Source organism: Myotis davidii, unplaced genomic scaffold (assembly GCF_000327345.1).
Source record: "Myotis davidii unplaced genomic scaffold, ASM32734v1 scaffold892, whole genome shotgun sequence".
Classification (NCBI taxonomy): domain Eukaryota; kingdom Metazoa; phylum Chordata; class Mammalia; order Chiroptera; family Vespertilionidae; genus Myotis; species Myotis davidii.
The window spans coordinates 706,684-718,991 of NW_006284341.1; positions in this window are offsets into that span (position 1 = coordinate 706,684).

The window sequence follows — 12,308 nt, forward strand, 5'->3', positions numbered from 1 at the left end:
ACAGCTATAAAAGGAATGAAATTCTGATACATGCTACAACATGAATGACTTTGAAAGCATTACATTAAGTGACATAAGCCAAATGCAAAAGAACAAATTTTATATGACTCCTCTTATACGAAATATCTAGATTAGGCAAATTGATTGAGACGGAAAGTAAGTTAGAAGTGACTAGGGACTGCGGGGAGAAGGAATAGGGAAATATTGCATAATGAATACAGAGTTTACCTTAGGAATGATGAAAATTTTTGGAAACAGATAGTGGTAATGATCGCACAACATTATAAATGTATTAAAGCCACTGAATTATATACTTAAAATGCTTAACATGGAAAATTTATGTTGTGTGTATTTGCCACAATTTTTTAAAGCTGTAAAAATAAAAGGTTTGAAAATTAATGAGCAACAATCTAATTTAACAAATTAGAAAAAATTGCCAAATAACCCAAAGGAAACCCCTGGCACCTGTGGGCTGCATTTGGGGGAGGGTTCTGCTAGCAGAGGCACTGACCGGAAACTGGGGGTGAGGGAAGGGAAAAGGCAGGGTATTTCTCTCTCCCTCTCTCTCCAAGGAGATGTCTATATTTCTTTCTTCTCTTCCAGTTCCCACCAGGGAGCTCCCATAGGTTCCAGCTTCCATCATTGAGATGTGCTCAAATTTCAGACTTAGTATTAAAAATATGTAAAATTTCTCACTAATATTTTATGCCAGTTACATGTTAAAATCATAATATTTTGATATGTTGGGTTAAATCATATATATATGATTAACCCTTTGAGTGCCAACCAATATCCTAGGAACTATGCTAAAATTGCCAAGGCATTTTGAGTTAAGGTTTTTAATTTTTTTCCCACATAAAGAGTGAATTACTAGCATCTAATAGTGACACTGCAGGAGAAATGCGATAGCGCTCCCGGCACTTTTGGCGAAAGACAGGAGGAGCGCAATCGCGCTCCACGGCACTCTAGGTGTTAAAATTAATTTTCTCTGTTTCTTTTTACTTCTTTTTCCTTTTTAAAATATAACTACTAGAAAATTTAAAAGTACACATATGGCTCACGTTTGTGACTTGCATTATATTTCGATTGGAGAGCATAGCTTTAGATTATCTCCATACTGCCATAGTTGACCTTTGAAATCCCCATAACAACCTTATCCCACAGACTGTTTCCAGGTCTGTTTCATTGAAACTGCTGAGCTGTAGAGACTGGAAGTGACTTTCTGGCCTTATTAAGTGGAGAGGCTATAATTCAAGGGGCTGTGTGTAACAGGAGACTCGGGCTCCTGTTACAAGTAATTCCTGCAGTTTCAATGTGGTAGAGCTTTCCTGCTATTGCTAATCTCTGTTACCTCAGATCCTCTTCTTTCCATCAGCTCTGTAACCTACTCCCTGCGTTAAAGTCCCTTGGTTTTACACAGAGTGGCTTTCGTTTTCCAGTAGGACCCTGACTGATTCATATGTTATTTATGACCCAGCATTTCCACTGCCTGGTACAGGAATCCAGAGGAATTCTCACCCACAAGAAAATATGTATTTAGGTATTTGTGGCAGCATTATTAGTAGAATTGGTGAGTTGAAGGCAATGTGCATGTCCATTTCTGTGGTGAACATGGGTAAAAATGGATGGAAAACTGGGCATTAGTTAGAAGCAACCGTCTAAATATATACTCAAAAACATGGTTAGACTTTTTAAAGTGAGGTGCTGAGTGAAGAAACAGAATGAGATTTTTGCATAAATGAATAAGCAAGGGCCTTGCATACCCAATTGATAATGGAGTGCCATGAATTAAAAAATAAGGTTAACCCATATGCTGTATCTGAAGTTGAAAAAAATCAAAGTTGCCAGAAAAAAAAAGAGTTACTACGTGACACTGAGACACACTGTAGATTATGAAACAACTAGAGGCCCAGTGCATGAAATTCATGCATGGGGGAGAGGGGGGAGGGGCCTCAGCCCAGCTTGCACCCTCTCCAATCCGGGACATCCCTCTTGCAATCTAGGACCGCTGGCTCCTAACCACTCACCTGCCTGTCTGCTTGCCTGATCGCCCCTAACCACTCTCCCCTGCCGGCCTGATCGCCCCTAACTATCTCTGCCTCAGCCTCTGACACTATGGCTTTGTCAGGAAGGACATCCAGAAGGATGTCCCAAAGACATCCGGTCTAATTAGCATATTGCCCTTTTATTAGTATAGATACCTGCTCCACAGCCAACCAAATTAGTTTGCAGTAATAACAAAAGCACAGGACAGATGGTGAAGCAAGGAGTCTGAGCTAGTGACAGGTGCTGGATAAAGCAGAGGTGTTTCAAAGTTCTGCGGCAATTTTACATGCTCCTAGTTGAAGAGGATTCTGGGTCCTCTGATTTTCTTGTCAGTTGCACTCAGACATGAGCTGAGATTATGATTTATACTCTTACAACTGCTTCATGATTTCAAAGGTCAACTATGGCCTCAAAGGCTAAGCTGCTTTCTCAAGTGGAGTTCAGATTACGGTCAATATATGCACTAAGAAATTAGAAACAAGGAGCATTTGGAGTGTCTGAGAAAGGACTTGCATTCTCACCAGTGTAATTAAACTGAAGTAAGACATCCCAATTACTACCGGAACAAAGAAACCTGGGTAATTGTGCACATACTGGGGTGAATCATTTAATGCCTGGCCGTTTTCATTATTTTCCTTTAAAATTCATGGAATGCCTGGTCGGGCGTGGCTCAGTGGCTGAGCATTGACCTATGAGCCAGGAGGTCACGGTTTGATTCCTGGTCAGGGGCTTACTCTCTAGTGGGGGGCGTGCAGGAGGCAGCTGATCAGTGATTCTCTTTCATCATTGATGTTTCTATCTCTCCCTCTCCCTTACTCTCTGAAATCAATAAAAATATATTTAAAAAAATAAAATTCATGTGATAACTATCGGGTGACTTGAACTTGAATAGCCAACCTGACAGGTTTCTATTGGTTTGGGACAATTAATTCAAATGTTCTTTAATCTCTCTAAACCACTTCATAGATGTACAAATTTCAAACTGATCATTCCACTCTGTTTTGGTGTCAGAGCTAGTATAAGAGTGCTAAGAGCATTGGCACCAGGTGCCCGGATTTGCTCTAATATTTACTAGCTGTACCACCTCAGGGAATCACCCAACCTGTCTATGTCTCCGTGTCCTCATCTGTAAATATGAGAAGAATAATAGCACTTACCTCATTGGATTTGGGGAGGATTAAGTGAGTTATCACATGTAAAGGGCTTACAACAGTGCCTAGCATGTAGTTAAGCCCCCAGGAAATATTAGGACTATAATTGAGAGGATATCTGAAATGGGGATTCTAAATCGAATCATTTGATGAATTTCAGTGGTCTGTGCATCTGTGATTCTCAAACCAGCTTGATGAAAGAGCAGGACATGGTAATGGGTGGTATTATGAACATGAAAACCACTTTTTCCCCCTCAACAGCTGAGCCCTTAAGTGGGAATCCATGTCTGCTGGTAACTAGCTTCATGATCTCGGGCAAATTATTTAATCTGAGACTCACCCAGTTTTTTCCAAATGTAAAATTGAGTTAATAATACTTCTGTCACAGGATTACTGTAAAGAAAGGAAAACATGGGGAGTGCCTACCACTATCCCTGGCATACAATAGAGGCCTCCCCTCAGTGCTCCCCTATATTTTATCAAGGATAGACAGCTTGAAAACATATTTTTAAAACTATTTTCCTAAAATATAATGTATCTAATTTAATATTACTATTTAAATCAGCCAAAATGTAATTTTAAAGACTAACATTCCCCAAAATGAAATAATAAAGGGACATCATCTTAAACTATTTATTTAAACAAATTCCATTGGACCATTGTATATAAATGAAAAATATTTACACATATACACAAGAAAAGGACTCACATATTGTTTAAGTGACTTTATCACTTAGCATTTTAAAAGAACATTTCTAAGTTATTCCATTTGTATATATTCAGCATTTCTTTGCGTCAACATCTTAGGGAGGCATAAAAACAATTTGTCTTATCTGAATGAGGCTCCTTGCATTTTGTAAAGTTTGATATGAGAGCCCCAGCAAGTTTTGTCCCTCCTTATAAACCCAATTTCTATTCAGAATACTTACAAATCTAAGTAACATTCAGTGAACACATATATAATGCCAGGCACTTTATAGGCTTCATCTCATTTAATCCTTACAACATCTCCATGCGGTAAGGACAATTATTATTTTCATTTGATAGATGAAGAAATGAAGATACAGAGAGGTTTAGTAATTTGCTTAAGGTCACACAGCTACTAAGTGATGGAAGCAGGATTCACACACAAAGAGACTTGAGTCCACTGACAGTGTTGAACTTTTTATATGAGCCCTGTGCTCCCAGAAGGCAGTTGAGCAATCTTCCCACCTTTTTGTGGTCCAGCTAAGCCACAAAGGACCACCTGCCTATCTGAGATAAGGCTTGCCTTTGCCCTTCCTCATGACTCTTGCATACCTGCCTCTACGAAACCCTAGATCCTCATTTTTGTTTTGAGACGTTCATTCCTTCCTAATGAGCATTTTTCCTGATGCAATAACCTGAGTAAAATCATCCATTTAATGGTCTGGTGTGTTTTGTCTTCACACTATAAACTTACTCACTAAGGACAAAGTCACATCCTTTAGAAAATGAAATCCAATTTGGATTTCGGTTGTCAGGTAATGCCTATATGGTAGAATGGCCCACATGCATTTCATCCAGTCTCTCCTAATCATTTCATGCTGGGGCTGACCAGCAGGTTCTGAGCGACAGGTGAATGATTACTCTGACACACGTTTCTGTAAAAGAGAAGCTAAGGGGCTAGTTTGCTTTAGGAGCAAATAGCCCTGATTGCCTGCCTCATTAGCTTTTTATTGTAACAACAGCTTGAACTAAAATTAACCTCTAGATACAACCAGCAGGGTAAGTATCCTTGAGAAAGCACATGCTTCTACAAGGTCAGGTCTTAAAGACTAAACCTAGAGATTCTAGCAAAATACCCAGGGGATCAGACTTGTTTGGAAAAGTCAAGGTAGGTGGGCAAGGTCCCCTCAGAGGCCCCAACCTTTTGGAGAATCCTCCTTACAGACATTCCAACCAAGTCCCGTGCTTCCGTACAATTTCAGACATTTTTACCAACAGGGAGAGAAGGCAGATACCTGAGCAGATGTGAGGTAAGGTCACTTCAGGGGAAAATAAGACTGTTAAAGCCGATGGCTGTTGCTACAGGAGGGAGCCAAAACAGATTTGAGGTTTTGAAAACACAACTCCTTTCCCCAAATCAATCAATCTTTCTCTTCCTCCCTCCCTCTTTCTTTCAAAACTTCAGCAAATACAAAGGTTCTCAATAGACAGCTTTAGCCAAATCCAACCAGCATTTGAATCTTCGGCGTCCCACTGTACTGCTTCCTAGGGCACAGAAATAAGCAAAACCCATGTCTTGCTCTCGTAGAGCTCACACAGAAGTAGAGCTCGCTTCTAGGTGTATTCCACCCCGAAGCGCTCTTGAAAGCACACTGGATGAGGACAGCCCCATATGGAGCGCTCGAGAACAGTAATACCTAGTACAGAGATGACCAAAAAGTCTCATCCCTCCTGAACTAGAATCCCTAAATTCCTCCCACCTCAGCCTATGGTTTGATATTCAACTTTCAACAAATATTAAGAACCTACTAGGTCCCAGGAACTCCTCCAGATGTTGCAGAAATAATCTCACGGTTGAATCTTTCTGGGCCTTGGTTTCTCCATTTGTATCCAGTGTCAAGAGTAAGGCGCCCATGTAGCACAGTAAAGGCCCTATATCCTCTTCTGCAGGACACTCACTTCCAATTTCCACAAAGCACATCTTGAGGACACACAGGAAAGATCTTCCTTTCGTTTGTATAAGTAATAGTACCACCATTTCTGGTACCCTCAGTCTCCCAAGAGTTTACATTCATTCATTCATTTCTCAGGATCCAGAGGAAAACTTTCTTTTTCTTCTCATATTGCACTAGGTGGTAAACAAAGCAAATTATTTTTACAGTGTCATTTGGGGCAGTTTAAAAAAACAACTTCTTAGTGAAAATGAATTCGAGAAATCTCTAGAAGAGGAGAACAAATATTGGTAAGGTCATTCATTGGCGTACTTACGTCATCAACAGTAATTATCTAGGTTTCTGTTGTTTCTCCTGTGTTACAAAAACCATGGCCCATTTACAGACACATGTCATTTCTTAGCAAGGCCTTTAGCTTGGTTCTCTTAGCGTTTATACAGTCCTGATCATTGTTGTCATGATTTAAAGTCTTATTTAAATTAGCAATGAGTTATTTCTATTAGAAGCTCTGCCTACTTAAAGGGCAATTACTGGTCAGAAACAGTTGAGACGGACAGATGGCAGACACCGGGCAGGCACATCCCAGGTATCCGGGGTCTGGCTAGTTCTCTCCTCTCCGCCCTGCCCAGACTGGCCCGACTGCTTCCTCCAAACCCACTTGTCATTCCTTCCCTTGAACTCCACTCCTGCCTCTAAAACTATTTAGTCAAATTAGCCTCTGGGAAGGGTGGGTACAGCTTCACTGGGTACTGGGAGCAGGTGGGTGTTCATCATAAGGGTAAATGCAAATGGAGAAAAGAAAAAAGAATTTTCCCTGGTTTAGTAACAGAAAGAGACTCCCCCTCTTCTGCTTTTCTATAGAAAACTTGTAATTGTAAATTCTTTCTCTGTCCCTTTGAAATATATGTAAATCTCTTTCAGAGCTAAATAAGTCCCTGGCCATCTTTACAATCCCGGAATGCCTTTCTCACGGACTTGGAGCCATCTCTTCATATGTAACCATCAAGAAAGATAACATGCCTATACCTCGCTTTCTGTGGGAGGGTAGGAGCAGGTGTCTGGCTCCAAGTTGTAAAAATAGCTCTCTCTTGTCCTAAAGATACAGAAAGTTTTCTTTTTCTGTTGGATGATTGCTGACTCGGATGGCCACCCAATTACCGAGCAAATATAGGATGAACTATGTGTGATAAATGGTGCTATCACGCCCTCTCACTTGAGAACCCGTTACTATTAATTTTGAGAGCATGCATGGAATAGGCTGTATCTGTCTGGATATATAAAAGGGTGAGACTTTTTTCTCTTTGCCATCTCTTTAGCAGACTGCCTGTGATACCGGTTTAATGCATGTTCAATAATAAAACTGTTTCCTTTCTCTTTTGCGGAGAGGTTTCCTGGGGTGGCAGGAGATTTTATTTTTAATTGCATTTCCTCAACACCATCAGAATCTGGGAAGACAGGGCATGACTGAGTTAATGCCAGTTATCCCAAGGTCAAGCCTGAATTTTCCAGGACACACTGCTCACCGGTGGTCCAGAGAGACGCTGGGAGTGGGGGGTAGGCCAGAGACACTGTTAAGTGCAGGTGCATGTGGGCTGAGGGTGGGAGTGGAAAGGACAAATACCAGTTCTGAGGTCCATTGGAGGAGGATTAGGAACCAAGGTCATGACCCAGCCTGGAAGGATTATGATCTCGCTTGCTGTGTTTCCCACATGTTAGGATGCACATGGGTCATGAAAAGTTCTGCAAATGTGGGTTCCTCTGGTCCAGGGTGGGCCTGAGCTTCTGTTTCTAACAAGCTCTTCCAGGTGGTTCTGATGCTGCCTGTCTTGTCATCACACTTTGGTAGCAAGAGACTAGAGCAGTGATTTTCAACCTGTGCATCTCACGGCACACATACACTAATGTTTTTTTGCCAATAGGTATAATTTTGATTCATTCTCACCAGATGGCTATTGAAATTTTCAAAAGATTATATCCTTTTTTGTTTGTTGTAATCCTTACCCGAGAATGTTTCTCCATTGATTTTTAGGGAGCGTGGAAGAGAGAGGGAAAGACAAAGAGAAAGACATTGATTGGTTGCCCCCTTGACCAGAATCAAACCCAGGACCCTTTGGTCTGCAGGCCAATGCTCCATCCACTGAGCCAAACGAGCTAGGGCTGTCTGTCTTTGACAACCACCAATCAGTTTTATGTCTCCAAGGATTTACTTATTCTGGACATCTAACAATACGGAACCGTTTGTATCTGTCTTCTTTCACTTAGCGTACTATTGCCAAGTTCCATCCAAGTTGTAGCACGTATCAGTACTTCACTCCGTTCTATGGCTGAATCCTGTTTTATTGTATGTATACACCATATTTTGTTTTTACATTCACGGGCTGATAGACATTTGGGTTGTTTCTACCTCTGGCTATTGTGAATAATATTGTTGTGAACGTTTGAGTACAAATAGTTGTTTAAATATCTCTTTTCCGTCATTTTGGGTCTATACCTGGGAGTGGGATTTCTGGAAGGTAGAGTAAGTCTATGTGTAACTTTTTGAAGACCGTGATTGCTATCTTTGTCTCTTCTGGTTTAATTACAAATGCTGCTCAAGCTAGTTTGCATTGCAATGGAAGCAATCACTTGTCATAAATATTCTGAAGCAGTCTTCTTAAGGTTGAAAAGAGACAGTGTTTGTTGTTTACCAGAGAACTGGAAATGTTTCTAACCCAACAGTTGTAAGATTAACTGAATACCTATCTTCTTTGAAGTTGGATCCACTTCAGGATAATCCTTTCAAAGAGGTTCAGGGCAGGAGGTCAGGGTGATCGTGGCCAAGAGTCCTGTGGGCACTAAGTCAGAGGTGAGGTGCAGGTCTGATCGTCACCCTTTCCACAGTCCACGCCTTCACCCCAGCCCTAACCCTTGCCTCATTCCCAGCCATCTGCTCTTCACTCAGGGATGACAACATTCTCCTGCCCTCAGGCAGCTCTTCTTCATCATTCATTGCCCCTTTCTCCCCACCAGAGATAGATACTGAGTAAACTTGGCCTTCTCATTTAAAGCAAACTCTACCCAGGCAAAATCATTAACGAATAACTGTAAGCTCTTATGTTGTTTAGTTAGCCCTGATTTCATAATGTGCAGGAATCATGATCTGCAGGAATCAGACTGCCCTGGTATTTCATAATACACTGTCGTTGCCACACTGAGTTAAATGGCTATCTAAACACTCTACTCAAGCCCTGGGCTCTGTGCCCCGTTGGTTGGACATCGTCCTGTGCACCAGGAGGTTGCTGGTTTGATTCCAGGTCAAGGGCCTATGCCTGGGATGCAGGCTCAATCCATGGTAGGGGCATGCAGGAGGTAGCCAATTGATGTTGTGCTCTCACATCGATGTTTCTCTCTCTTTCTCTCTCAAAATAGCAAAAACTATTCTTTAAAAAAATAATAAACACTACTCAAGCTTCATTTGCTTCTAGAAAGTACCATCAAACTACCTCAAGTGAGAACAGACTAGAACACTGTTCATATCAGAGCATGCATTGGGAATTACACTTTTAGCACCTTGAGATGCAGGGTCACCTGCAGCTTATCTTATCCCTGGCTCACCATTCTAGCCCAACATTAAGACCAGAAGTATTCCTTCTCTCAAACGACTAATGCCAATCCCACTGCCCTTCTTGGTTGCCCATGTCACCAAGAATGTTGGTCCTGCACAGCTTTTCCATCAATGTTCACTCCCTTTTCCTTTTGCTCTCAGAAAGCACAAGGCCCGAAGCCCGAAGAGGTGGTTGAGAGTCTGAACCTGGCTAAGTGTCTAATGGGCTTGGGTTTCTTTCAGTCCTAGCTCTCCCCCTCCCCCTCCCCCTCCCCCTCCCTCCTAAAATTAACAGAAGCTGCACTCCCCCTACTGGGGATTGAGCCTGGGCATGTGCCCTTGACCAGAATCGAACCTGGGTCCTTACAGTCCACAAGCCGATGCTCTATCCACTGCCCCAAACAGGCCAGGGCTAGCTTTGCTTCTTACTGGCCATGCGACTTTGGATTACTTTGTCAACCTCTGTGCCTCAGTTTCCTTATCCTTAAAATAGAGGTAGAGCTTCTATTCCATAGGGCACTGCAAAGGTTAAATGAAGTAATGTGAGTCCAGCATCCAGCACAGTGTTTGGCACACGTACAGGCAGCAGATGATATTGTTGACACACTAACCACAGTGCCCACTATTTCTTCTCTCCTCCTTGCTCCTCTGTCTCCCCTCCCCCCTCCCCCTATTCTGTCAGTTAGAAGAGACTATGCTCATGGCTTCAGGGAAGGGAGAAGAAGAAGAAGAATAGGTTATTTCTTCCTATTTGTGTTTTAAAAGCTCTGCATCTTCAGAGGAACAAAAAGAGAGAAGGATTTGAAGAGAGGGTTCTCATTTTCCTACAACCCCAACAAAATAAAACCAAAACCAAACACACTGATCATATATCCCCCTAGCTTGGGGTACAAAGATAATAACGGGGAAGCCATAAGGTTTCCTGGTTGAAGGAGGCAGCAGACAGGGTCACGGACAATGTCACAGCCTCCCTCTGCCCTGGCACACTGTGAGTGTGGTATCATGTACATGAGAAAGAAGCTCTAGTTCAGACAGCTGTAACTTGTGTCATAAAGAAGTTCTGTAAACACAAGAAGTTTGGGGTGACTGGTAAGGTCAGAAGGGAGAAGACAGAAAGTTTTTCTTATGGATCCTGCATTGCTCAGGGTTAAGAATGCTCCACACACATTTAGAAATAACAAATATCAAGTCACTCGGCTATGATGGTACCTTTTACAGATCACCTACAAACAATAGTACGGAAGCCAGGATATTTAAAAACCTCTTAGAGTCTGGCTGATCACAAAGTAAGCAAGGCCCAGGCCACTTCCATTCATTTTTAGGCCCCTGGAATATTAAAATAATTAATACATAACAAAACACGGTGTTTTGGTTCTCGATCCTGGTATAACAAACCACTCCAAAACTTAGTCATGAATACACATTCATTCATTTGCTCCCAGTTCTTCAGTTGAGCGGGGCTCAGAAGGGAGGGCTTCTCATCTCTGTTCCATGAGCACATGAGCATAGTCATCTGGGAGTTAGATGTGCTGTGACATCCTCCAGTTATCCTCTAACCAGTGGTGCAGTCTGAGCTTCTACATGGCGGGATCCCAAGAAGGTAAAGGGAAAAGCTGCCAGACCCCTTAAGGCCTCGCCCTGGAACTGGCCACTCCATCAGTGCCATCACACTCTCTTGGTTGGAGCAGGGCACAGGGCCAGCCCAGGGAGGATGAACACCTCTGACTGGAGGCGCAGCGGAGCCTGCAGGGAGCGGAGGAGTTGCTGGCGGTCATGTCTGGAGACTGCCTCCCACACAGGGTTGTAAAAATTGTGGTGCTTACGTTAACACGTGAACACTTTTAACATAAAAGTGCACGATGACTATATGATGAACCTCCTTTAAGTATAATATCAATATTCTACATGTAGGGTGGGGCCCAAAGAACCCTCTTGTTCCCCCCAGTCTTAGAGTCTGTGAAGGAAGGTCTCTCTCTCGTTCTGAGTCCTGAATGATTGTGTAATTGGTAAACAGGCACCAACAGACATTCATGCCTAAGGGCACTTGTACCCCTCAGAGTCTTGTCCTTCTAATTGTAGGTATAGCAAAGCCATAGGCCAAGCATGTCAAACTCATGGCCCGTGGGCCGCATGCATCCCACAACGAATATTTTTGCAGCCCAGCCAATGTAACAGCATGTAAGAAACATCTTAATAAAAATGCCATAACTTAACTTTTACAATATCCTGTTATACATAATTATTAATAACGAACTACAACGTTTGCTAATGACTGGTTACTAAAATTATGTTGCATTCATTTCCCTTACACACCTTATGTGCAGGTGCACCACTTTTCTCCACTAATACTAGCAGCGAATATTTTAGCAGCCGATTGCCACATCATTAGTCTTGGACTGACTTGTGCGCAAAAGGAATTGGCAACAGTTCTCTGCTTTCTTAAGTGAACTAGACAGCGAATATTCCAGCTTGTCCTACTTTACCAAGGTACGTTGGCTATCCGGCTCCAAGGTTCTTAAACAATTCTGGGACTCGAAAGAAGAAATATGTCAGTTCTTAATAACTAAAAATCAAGACACAAACCTGTTTTTTTACACAATATGGTTGCAAGATGTATCCTTCATGGTTGATATAACAAAACCCTTCTACAATTTAAACTTAAAACTGCAAAAAAAAAAAAAAATCAGATTATTACAAACATGTGTGACCAAGTCAATGCATTCAAATGTAAGCTATATCCTTCATGGTTGATATAACAAAACACTTCTACGATTTAAACTTAAAACTGAAAAAAAAAAAGATCAGATTATTACAAACATGTGTGACCAAGTCAACGCATTTAAATGTAAGCTCGTTCTTTGGGAAAAGCAGTTGAAAAGACATATGCAT